Source organism: Mesocricetus auratus, unplaced genomic scaffold, assembly GCF_017639785.1.
Source record: "Mesocricetus auratus isolate SY011 unplaced genomic scaffold, BCM_Maur_2.0 Super-Scaffold_100011, whole genome shotgun sequence".
Classification (NCBI taxonomy): domain Eukaryota; kingdom Metazoa; phylum Chordata; class Mammalia; order Rodentia; family Cricetidae; genus Mesocricetus; species Mesocricetus auratus.
The window spans coordinates 12033478-12044254 of record NW_024429195.1 but is presented as its reverse complement, the minus strand read 5'-3'; the positions used below and the strand labels follow the sequence as shown (position 1 = coordinate 12044254).

The following is a 10777-nucleotide window of genomic DNA, read 5'->3' as shown; positions in this document are numbered from 1 at the left end:
TGCTGCCCATGCACGCTCCTTCACTTTGGGACTCATCCCCCTGGAGTTCTTCATTGCTATAGGTCTCTACTCTTCCTGATGACATTCTACGTTTCAGTGGGTAATACGGGGTTACAGAAAGTAATAAATCTGATGTCCCAAAAACCCTTGGTCAGTGCCATGCTCTGTTTAATATATATGATGCTTTTATAAAGTGCTGAGGAGAACTGCGATGAAGCTTGCTCAGATGGCTGCGTCATATGGCTTTGCACTCAGCTCAGATGTAAAGGATTTAAACCCACTTCACACACTGTTGCTAACCCAAGCTCCTTAGTTCTTTTTGCCCTTTAAAAAATGGATTCGAGCCCCCTACTTTACCCCTCCAGGATGAGTGGCCGGAGAGATCCTTTTGAATCTACTCCATCATCCAGTACATATTTCATCTCCTATAGCTTCACCACACACAGTTTTAGAGCATTACTTCTATAAATTTATCCATGATGTTCCTTAAAGCGGCAAGCCACCTGAGGACCAGGACAATGAGTGGGCAGATTTAGCAACTATTAGGTAACCACCTTTAAAAGAACGAAATTGTGGTGCCATCCAGCCCGTGTGTCTCCGGCACGTCCATCCAGTGAGTGTTATGTCAAACAGCTTGTTGAATTCCAGAATTATTCATCTACCACCTTCTGTTTCTCTGGTCTAGTGATCCTCTCACAAAGAGAAAATGTAGATAATTTTATTTAGCATTTCAAATGAACACAGTCTGGCTTGGCAATCGCCATTTATTTTTTCCTGAAGACTGCCTTACAAACCATTCTTTCTAAGACATTAATTTCAGAATTTTCCCTGACACTCGTGTCAAAAGGAAAATAACACACGTTCTTTCCTTGAAAAGTCGAAACCATGTGTGGCCATGTGCTTCCCATGTCCCGATGGCTCTTTGAGAAGTCAGACGGGTCTCGAGGATGGTCACATGGGGAAGGGGGCATCTGGGTCCGGGAGATGGTGGCTACCGAGAGAGGGTTAGCCTGTCAGCCACCGACTGCTACATAGTGCATGAAATCTGCAGTGGGGAGAATGCCCAGGACCAGTCTGAGTACGAGCTGGAGCAGGCGCTGGAAGCCCAGTACGAGTACATCGTGACAGAGCCCTCCCGAATTGGAGATGCGACAGCGCGGTTGATCACCGTGGCCAATCGCCCGCACAAGACGGCCGCATTGGCTGGCCCTGTCCCTGGATTACTCCCACTACACCTCCCTGCCCGCTGCTGTGCTGAGCCTGGCCTGCTGTACCCTCTCTGGGATCTCCTGGCAGTTTGACCCTTGCTGCAAGCTCCAGGTGGAGCATGATGCCTATCAACTGCCCCGCCTGCCTCTGTACACGCTCAGCTCCACACCAGCGGTGCTGGCTCGGAAGGACGGCCTGCACAGAAAGAGACTGCACAACACAGTAGCCCAGGCTGCCCCGGTGTACTGTGTAAACGAGGGTTATGAGTGCTGCGCTGTATAACTGCAGGAAGGGGGACCTGAACCAAGGGCCCACAGGACTCGGATCCCTACAGCAACGCCGTGGGTTTTCTCCGTGGGGCCGCAGCACCTGGGAAAGTGTCTGGTTTAATACTTGCTATTTTTAAACAAAAATATCAGATCATGGATATGCCGGGATTACACTAAGATATCTCTTTCTATAACCCAGGAGAGGGTCCCAGGTTGTGGAAGTCTGACCAGGCAATGGAATGTGGATGGAGCCAAGGCTACTTACTGAGGGGTGTGAGCTTTCTGTGGGGGGTCTCTTAAGTATATTGCGTAACTACACCATTCAGAAGCCAACCGGGAGCTACTGACCATTAAAATTATGAGAATTTTTTTAAAAAGTCACTGACAACATGGATCTTTAAAAAATGTATAATCTCACTATTTTGTGTCAGGGCTTTCCCAGACCACATGATTTCTGTGCATCTCATTCTTCGCCTCGACTTCATTTCCTTCTGAAGACTCCAGCCTGCTGCCCACAAACCAATCAAAAGAAGGAGCAAGTGCATTCGTTACAAAGCAAATACATAGAACGGTCAATTCAGCCATAGTAAGATGCTATCTTTAACCTCATAGACACGCAATTACATTAGCTAAACTGGCTCCAAAGAGACAAAGACAGCTGTGCTGATTAGAAAACAAAACCCAATTATTGCCTGCTTACAATCTGACAGTTAAAATATAAGAATATAAAAACATTGACAGCCAGACAAAATCTAATTGAAAAAAAAGCTAGTGTGTTAATATTAAAAAAAAGACAGTAGCGTTTATGAGGCAGTCATACCCAGCTAGAAACAAAAAATATTTTATGATATTCAAATTATGCATAACTTCAAAACACACAAACCAAAAATTGAACAAATCAAAAGAATGTATCCAATGAGACAATTTGACACAATTGTCTCTCACTAAAGAAGGGTTCCTGATGAAATTTCATGCAAAGACCAATTGTAAAGCCTGTCAAACAGCCATGTAGAACGCAAAGTGACCAGGATTTTTGGAGTCCATTCCCTACGGTGGGAAACCTTGCTCAGCCTTGACACCGGCGGGAGAGACTTGGCCCTGCCTCAACTTGGTATGCCAGACTTTGTTGACTCCCCAAGGAGGGCCTTGCAGCCTCTGAGGGGTGGATGGGGGCTGGAAAGGGTGTGAGGGAGAACTGGGATTGTATGTAAAATGAAAAATAAATTAAAAAAAGAATATACATGCAAAGACCAATTACATAGCTAGTCAAATAGATAAGTAGGAAGCTGTGGACGTATAATTTCCCAGTAAGCATCCTTTGTAGACACACACACACATTTACAAAAAGATGTGATAGGCCATAAAGTTAATCATGCCAAAGTAAATAGTCCTAATAACACAGAGTGTTCTGCATCCTTTGACTACACTGCAATTAAGACTGCTCCCAGTAAGATAAAGCCGACTGAAATATTCCTCTACGTCTGAAAATTGGAGACGTTTAACTCTAAATAACCCATGTGTCAAGGGAGAGTGGTTTCAATAAAAGACTTCTAAGTAAATTACAATGAAAAGGGACTTACCAGCTCTTCTGGGATGGGATTATAGCCATGCTTAATTTACAATCTTAAATGCATAGATTAAAACAAAAACAAAAGCAAACTCTCACCCTGAGCTACCTGAGCACAGGGTAAGAAGTCAGAGCAGGGCTGGTCAGATGGCTCAGCAGTTAAGAGCACGAGAGGACCCAGGTTCAATTCCCAGCACACACATGCCCTGCTCACAACCACCTATAGCTCCAGCTCCAGGGAACATGGTGCCCTCTTCTGGCCTCTGAAAGTTCTGCACACATATGGTACATCCATACATTCTGATGAAGACTCATATGCTTCAATTTTTTTTTAAAGAATAAAAATTAAATCTAAAGAAGACAGAAGGAAAAGACAGGAGAGACAGAACAGAGAGAGGCAACAATATGTCATTTGACACAAATGAGAGTGACAGAATCCAGGTGAAGCTTTTCATAAACCAATATATCACTAATGTTTGAAATTAGAAAACACGGATCGTGGAAATGAGCAAAAGTAAATGTAAAACTGGTAAAAGTCTACCTGCTAAGTAACCGGAATCTACAAATTTAGAATTTCCCTCGATGAAAATGTTAGTCACATGTGGCTTCATATATTCTTCTAAATATTTGAAGTCCATACAAAATTTCCCAGAGAGAAGAATGGAATACATCCCAGATTGTTTTATGAAGTCACTAAAATTTTGATGCCAAAACTTGAACAAAATAACAAAAAGTGCTAGCTTTCCTTGTTAGCTCTTGCTGTGATGAAATGCCGTGACCTGTAGCAATTTAGGGAAGAAAGTGCATTTGGGCTGATGGTTTGGAGAGAGAGCTGCTCATAGTGGCAGGGAAGGTGCCGTGGCAGGAGAAAACCGAGCAATTGCGTCTTAACCACACTCACAGGAAGCAGAGATATCAAATTATAAACCCTAAAGTCCCACCCTTAGTGACTACTTCCTCCAGCAAGTCTCCATAGCCTAAGAAGTCCAGGGCCGCTCCTCAACAGCGCCACCTCTTGGGGACCAAGTGTTCATATACAGACCGTTCCAGAGTATCATGAGCTGGTTGCCAAATGGGGAATGGAGTATCAGAGGACATTTAAGGACTAAATCATGTTATTTTTATTTTATTGAACAATATATAAATCTACCTTTTGGCATGTGTGGCGATAGCATCTCTAGCTTCCATGGTGCTATTATATCCATAACCTTGAAAATATATAATTCAGGATAAAAGAGGCCAGTACCTCTGCTCATGAAATACACAGAAACCCAGAGGCCTAGAAAGAAGCGTCTCCTAATAAACATTACTTTGGCAAAAGTTAATACAAAATTTTGTCTCCAGATCCCTTTTTTTCTTGATTCAACATAGTGAAAACGAAAATGAATGGCTAGAGGTCAAATCTGAAGACAAAATAATGGTTTCTGGATGATATGCAATTTTGTAGGTGATTAGAGTTGAATGCCAGTAAGAAGGAATTTCCAGTCACATGTGTTTGGTTCTTTTTCTTGGAGCTGCAGATGATGAATTCTTGCCATTGAGAGAAAATTAGTATTTGCCAAGACACGAATGCCAATAGAAACATTTCCAACTGCAAACATGCAGATTAGATGTTTAATTCAACTGACTTTTCAGACTACAGTACTAGCATAAATTGCCTAAAGACCTCTCCAGCTTTCTCTTTCTAGTCCAATTTATTGGGCTTTCTTCTCCCTCCTCCTCCCCCTCCTCCCCCTCCTCCTCCTCTTCCTCCTCTTCCTCCTCCTCCTCACCCCTCCCTTCTCCTCCTTTCACTCTCCTCCTCTTCTGTCCCTCTTTTCCCTCTCCCTTTCTCCTCACTAAAAGTCAGATTCAATTTCTTGTTTGAAATGTTATTAGTCTCCTATCAAAATTACCTATATAGCATGGAAGTTAGAGCGTTTCAGGTTCTATAGTGTATAAAGCAAAATTAACTCACAGAAATCTGATAGCATGCAGGTCAGAGATGTGTACCTGTTTAAGAGGGAGGTCTGTGATCCACCTGGAGCTGCATGCATATTTTCCACTGTTGGTTGCCAGGAATTATTGTCTGTCTTGGAAGCTTAAATGGGTACCATCTGTCACAGGCCATGTCAAGGCAATGGTGACTATTACAACTCTTTGAACACCCAGAAAATTAAATGTGCAACATGGTTAGCAAGAAAACCATTCCTGGTCATTATGTGTGTGTGTGTGTGTGTGTGTGTGTTTTTGTACATGTATGTGCAGGTGTGCATGCATGTGGATACGTATGCATATGAAGGCCGGAAGACAACCTTGGGTAATATTCTTCAGGCATTCTCTAGGCTACATCGACTAGCCAGTGAGCTCCAGGAAGCTACCAGATTCCACTTTCCCAGTGCTGGACTGCAGGCAAGCCCCCATGCCCAGATTTTTTGTTTGTTTTTTGGCTTTTCAAGACAGGGTTTCTCTGTATTGTTTTGGAACCTGTCCTGGAATTTGCCCTCTGTGCCACCAACACCTGCCATTTTGGGGGGGTTTGTTTCGAGACAGGGTTTCTCTGTGTAGCTTTAGAGCCTATCCTGGCACACGCTCTATAGACCAGGCTGGCCTTGAACTCAGAGAGATCCTTCTGCCTCGGCCTCCTGAGTGCAGGGATTAAAGACATGCGCCACCAACGCCTGGCCCCCCATGCCCAGATTTTAAAAACACATTTTAATTTGTTCTTTGCATACTTTAAACATGCATAATGTATTGTTATATCCATACTCCACTCCCCGTACAACTCCTTTAGGACCCCCCACAGTTCCCGCTCATATTCATGCTCTCTTTACACTTACACCATCACTGAGTCTAACTAACTGTTTCCCATATGCACGTGGTATGGGACCGACCACTGGACCATGGGCTGTACACCTGAAGAAAACTGACTGCCTCAGCTAGGGCTTAATCTACCACGGGCCTTCACAGCTGCTGTGAGTTCCCGAGTCCATGACACAGTATTTCCCCACCATCACCAGCTTTAACTCATAATATCTCTGCCTCCCTCTGCTGCAATGGCTCTTAACCTTCCTGTTGCTGCAACCCTTTAATTCAGTTCCTGACGTCATGGTGACCCCCAACCATGAAAGCATTTTGTTGCTACTTCATAACTGTAATTTTGCTACTGTCATGATTCATAAACATCTGGTAAGGAGGATACATGATTCCCCTGTGAAAGGTTCATTTGACCCCCAAAGGGGTCACGGCCCACAACTTGAGAACCACCAATTCACTGCAATTTTCCGCGTCCTGTGGGAAGAGGTACAATATAGATGTCCCATTAAGGCCGAGCAAATCCAGACACTCACCTTCCGTCCTTTGAGCAGTTACAACCATGCGTTATAGGACTCTGGGGAGTCGAGCTCAGGACTTCATGCTTGCAAGGCAAGAACTAACAACTGAGCCATTTCCCCAACAACCACAGATTTTTCCAGAAAAAAAAACCAAGGTGTCCACTATAGATGAGTCCAAGTGGATTAAAACCAACCAGTTTTTAAGAATTTGATATGGAAAAGGAGGAAGACTAGAAACATCTTAATGTCACGCATGTATTTGAAAAGATACACGAGTCGAAAATGGGTGTGGGCAATCAGGTTAATTGCCTTGTTAAAGGTCCCGATACCTAGGAGGTAACAAAAATGTAAACCCAGGTACAAAACTCATTTTCCTTTCAGCCATTCCACCTTGCTACTCTGGTGCTGGAAACCCCTGAAGAGACCAAACCTGGCATCTATTTCCTCCTAAGACCTGCAGCTCTAAACTGTGACGCTTCGTTTAAAGATCCACTGGCCTTACCTTAGAGCAGCTGAATTCCTCTTCTGGGGCGGAGACAGAGTGCGCCCACTGAAGTCTAGGAATGATGTTGATGCATGCAGATCAGTATAGTTCGCCTCATCCTTCTTCAGGACCTCTCGGATGTTTGGGAACGCGGCAAACTGTAGTAAGACGTGTTTTCTCTTCTGGCGGGCTGTCACCCAGCTGCCAAATGAATCACACACGGAGGCTTACTCTTAGTTGCACGCGTCGGACCTTAACTTAGCTTGTTTCTAGGCAGCTTTTCTTAACTGTAACTGTCCCGTCTACCTTCCACCTCTGGGCTTTTCCTGTTCCCTTCTGTCACCTTCCTCTTACTCCGCTGGATGGCTGTGGAGCTGGGTGGCTGGGCCCTGATGGCCTCCTCTCCTTGTTCTTTTTTGCTCCTCCTCAGTTCTCCTGTTTATCCTCTCTGCCTGCCAGCCCCGCCTATCCTTGCTCCTGCCTCTCTATTGGCCGTTCAGCTCTTTGTTAGGCCATCAGGTGTTTCAGGCAGGCAAACAATCACAGCTTTTCTGAGTTAAACAGATGCAGCATAAACAAAAGTCACACACCTTAGGATAACATTCTCCCACACAACTGAAAGTGTGGGATCCAGCTCTCAGACAGGCTGCAGCCCACACACTGATTCTCAGGGCTACCAGTCAGGCACACGGTTGCTTCTTTACCTTCTCAAACAGTCAGACTGGAGCATCACTTAGTTCTCTGCGGTTTTCAAAGTGAAACCTGTAGCTGCTGCCCTTGAATGGCCCTCCCTTGCCAAAGGAAAGCTAACTCTCTCTTGGGCGATTTCTGCTTGTCCTGCCCTCCAGTCTGTCCTTGCATGAAGGACGTGGGATCTTTTTCTCTTCCAAGATGAGAAGAGAACTTGGGGCTCTGGCTATATAGCTGTAATCTCATGGCTGACAGCACTTCTGGAAAGTGTTTTGGAGCAAAAAGTCTTTTTTAGCAAAAAAAATTATGAACAATGCCTTAACATTAGCATAACCCAAGATAAGTAGTCTCAAGTCTTTAGTGGTCTTATACATGAAGCAATCTTGATGGAATTTTCCCAAAATTGTTCTGTCCAACTTGAATATATACATTGTCTTAATTAGGGTTATTATTGCTATGGTGAAATACCATCACCAAAAGCAATTTTCTGTCACTGAAGGAAATCAGGGCAGAAGCTCTAAGCTGATGTAGAGGCCATGGAACAATGCTGCTTACAGGCTTGCTCAGCCTGCTTTCTTGTAGAACCCAGGACCACCAGCCCAGAGATGACCCCACCCCCAATGGGCTAGGCCCTTCAGCATCAATCACTAATTAAGAAAATGCTCTACAGGTCTGCCTACAGCCTGATCTTATGGAGGCATCTTTTTCAGTTGGGGCCCTCCTCCCAGATGACTCTATCACGTGTCAAAGTGATATAAAATAATCCAGCACACGCATTTTTCGGAGATGTAAATAATACTTGATGGGTTGTTTAGTTATACACATCAATCATAACTGAAGTAATGGCAACATTGTGAATGCAGATTTACATAATATATATCAGTATTTAATTTAGAAATACTAGTTTTACATTCTTACACCTCCTGAAAAATATTTAAAATTCTTTCCGTATATTTCAATACCAATATCTGTCATTACTAGATGTACTTTTAATCATTAGCACCTTCTTGGAGAGTATATCACCTTAAATAATATAACTTTGGGTGGTAAGCAATCCACATTTAGTGATAATACTGAAAATGACAGTCCAAGCTATTTACACACATGTATGCAATCAGCCATTGGCTGAAGAGGCATTGGTGGGCGTCTCAGCTCTCTTCTTCTATGGGAGATGTAGTTGGGACCTCAGGGGAGCGGAAGTTTTGATGGAGGTACATTCTAGTGGGGACAACACAGGTGCTTTCTCTGAGGTGCGATGACTGTGGATGCAGGCATGAAGGACACAGGTGGAGGTCAGTCAGGGTGAATGCCTCTGCCACTTACAGCAATCTTTCAGTTTCCATATTCTCATGCTTTGAGCCTGGAGGGGCAGTATCCTCTAGGATTATCCAAATCCTGAAGACTGCAACTAATTGTCCTGAGGTGTGCTTTTCCAGAATTCTCCTCACCTCCATCAACTCCCCTGCGTGAGGCCAATATATTCCTTGCTCATTCATCCCAAGTTCGGGTACAGATTACTGTTTCTCTGAGGTTATTCAGAACAGCCTTTTCTAGCTCTGCCTTTGCTCCCTGGCAGCCATAATGCAGTCTCTTGCCCCAAACGACCCCCTCACTGTACCCATGACCAATGCTACTGCTTCCCAACATCACATATGCCAGCCCCTCTCTAGTCAAGCGTTTCAACACACAGGGGTGTGTGACAGCTGAGAAGAAGCCTGCATGGAATAGAGAGAGAGACAAGAAGACTCGAGAAGAAGTGTACCTTGCAGGGAGCTTATGTGACTGAGGGCTTCTCTGAGGACAAGGGGAGTGGACAGGGCAGAGGAAGCGAAGGGAAACAGAGTTAAATCAGGGCGGACCCCTGATCAGGACAGAATTCCAGGGTCAGCTGAGCCTCTTGCTAATTCAACTGTCAATAGGGAGACCTGAGAGGAATCTCTAGGTGCCAGGCTGTTGTTAATCATTCTATGGGAAAGGAACTTGGTTTATAGAAATCGGTTCCTCTCAGTTTTCTTTGAGAATTTACCTTCATTAGGAGATGAATTGAAGAAGGTTTGAGCCTGGAGGAGATTAGCTGTTTCTCCTAATTCCCCTGTTATTTGCAAGTAGCGTTAGGGCTTGGGTCCAGGGAAAGGAAGGAAGGCCTTTGTTAAAGGATGCTCCATTGCATATTGTCTTTTAAGAAAATGAATGTCCTAATTAGGGTTTCTGTTGCTGCAATGAAATACCATGACCAAAGCAACTTGGAGAGGAAAGGGTTTATTTGGCTCATACTTATGCATTGTAGTCCATCATTGAAGGCAGTCAGGACAGGGGCTCACACAGGGCAGGCACCTGCAGGCAGGAGCTGGTGCAGAGGCCATAGTGGGAGTACTGCTCCCTGGCTTGCTCCTCGGGGTCTCTTCAGCCTGCTTTCTTACAGAACCAGGATCACCAGCCCAGGGATGGTACCACCCACAATGGGCTAAGCCTTCCACCATCAGTCACTAATTAAGAAAATTCCCCTACAGCCGGATCTTATAGAGGCTTCTCCTCAATTGAGGTTCTCTTCTCTTTTCTCCAACAACTCTAACTTGAGTCAAGTTGACATAAAACTAGCCAGCACAATGAGTGATCAACATCAAAAGTGGGGATACTGGGGCCAGGTATTGAAGTAGCCGTATCGCCTACAAAGTTGAGAGTTTTATGAATGTGGAGAGAAATTCCATTGATCCATTGAGTCCCTGAATGGTAAAGGACTTTTGAGTCCAGAACCACAGAAGAAGCTTTAACCCTGTGGGTCAGGTCTGCTCCTCATGTACTATCTACTCTTTCAACTAGATGAAGTTTCTTTCCCTCCTAGTTGTCATAAACTATGGAAATAATTAGATCAAAGCCACCCCAAAGGAGTAATTCTTACAGAACCATGATTGGCCATGATTTGTACCTGTCTGCTTAAATTAAATATCTATTATGCATGTGGTAGGTACAATATTTAGTATTCCTGTGGCGGAGACCAAGTAATTAGAAATGTTTGCGTATCTTATCACTGTGATAGACCTGAGGGAGTCTCAGAAGTGTAAATGCTGTTCACCTCAGAGAATAATCACCAAGATACACACAGATAAAGAACTATAACCTAGAATGAGAAGGCAAATTATGTAACGTAGCCGACAACTTTTCTATAAATTTGGAGGACAGAGATAAGAAGCATTGGTTTAACTAATGAAGAACTTGGTTTTAATTTTAATTTTGACCTTAAAAT

General features: G+C 44.0%; 1 long non-coding RNA gene and 1 pseudogene across 2 annotated transcripts; one reads left to right on the top strand and one right to left on the bottom strand.

Annotated features, from left to right (window-relative positions):
• Nucleotides 1-927: 927 nt before the first annotated feature.
• LOC101832120 lies at nucleotides 928-1491 on the top strand (annotated as a pseudogene).
• A 383-nt stretch (nucleotides 1492-1874) lies between these two features.
• Nucleotides 1875-7314, bottom strand: LOC110342297. 2 transcript variants are annotated; one of them, XR_002384325.2, is made up of 5 exons: nucleotides 7150-7314; nucleotides 6862-7044; nucleotides 6227-6315; nucleotides 5038-5141; nucleotides 1875-1983 (listed from the first exon to the last, which is right to left on the bottom strand). It is a non-coding gene; the product is annotated as an uncharacterized LOC110342297 (long non-coding RNA). The 2 variants fall into 2 exon arrangements; XR_002384326.2 differs by lacking the exon at nucleotides 1875-1983 and adding an exon at nucleotides 4508-4636.
• Nucleotides 7315-10777: the final 3463 nt, after the last annotated feature.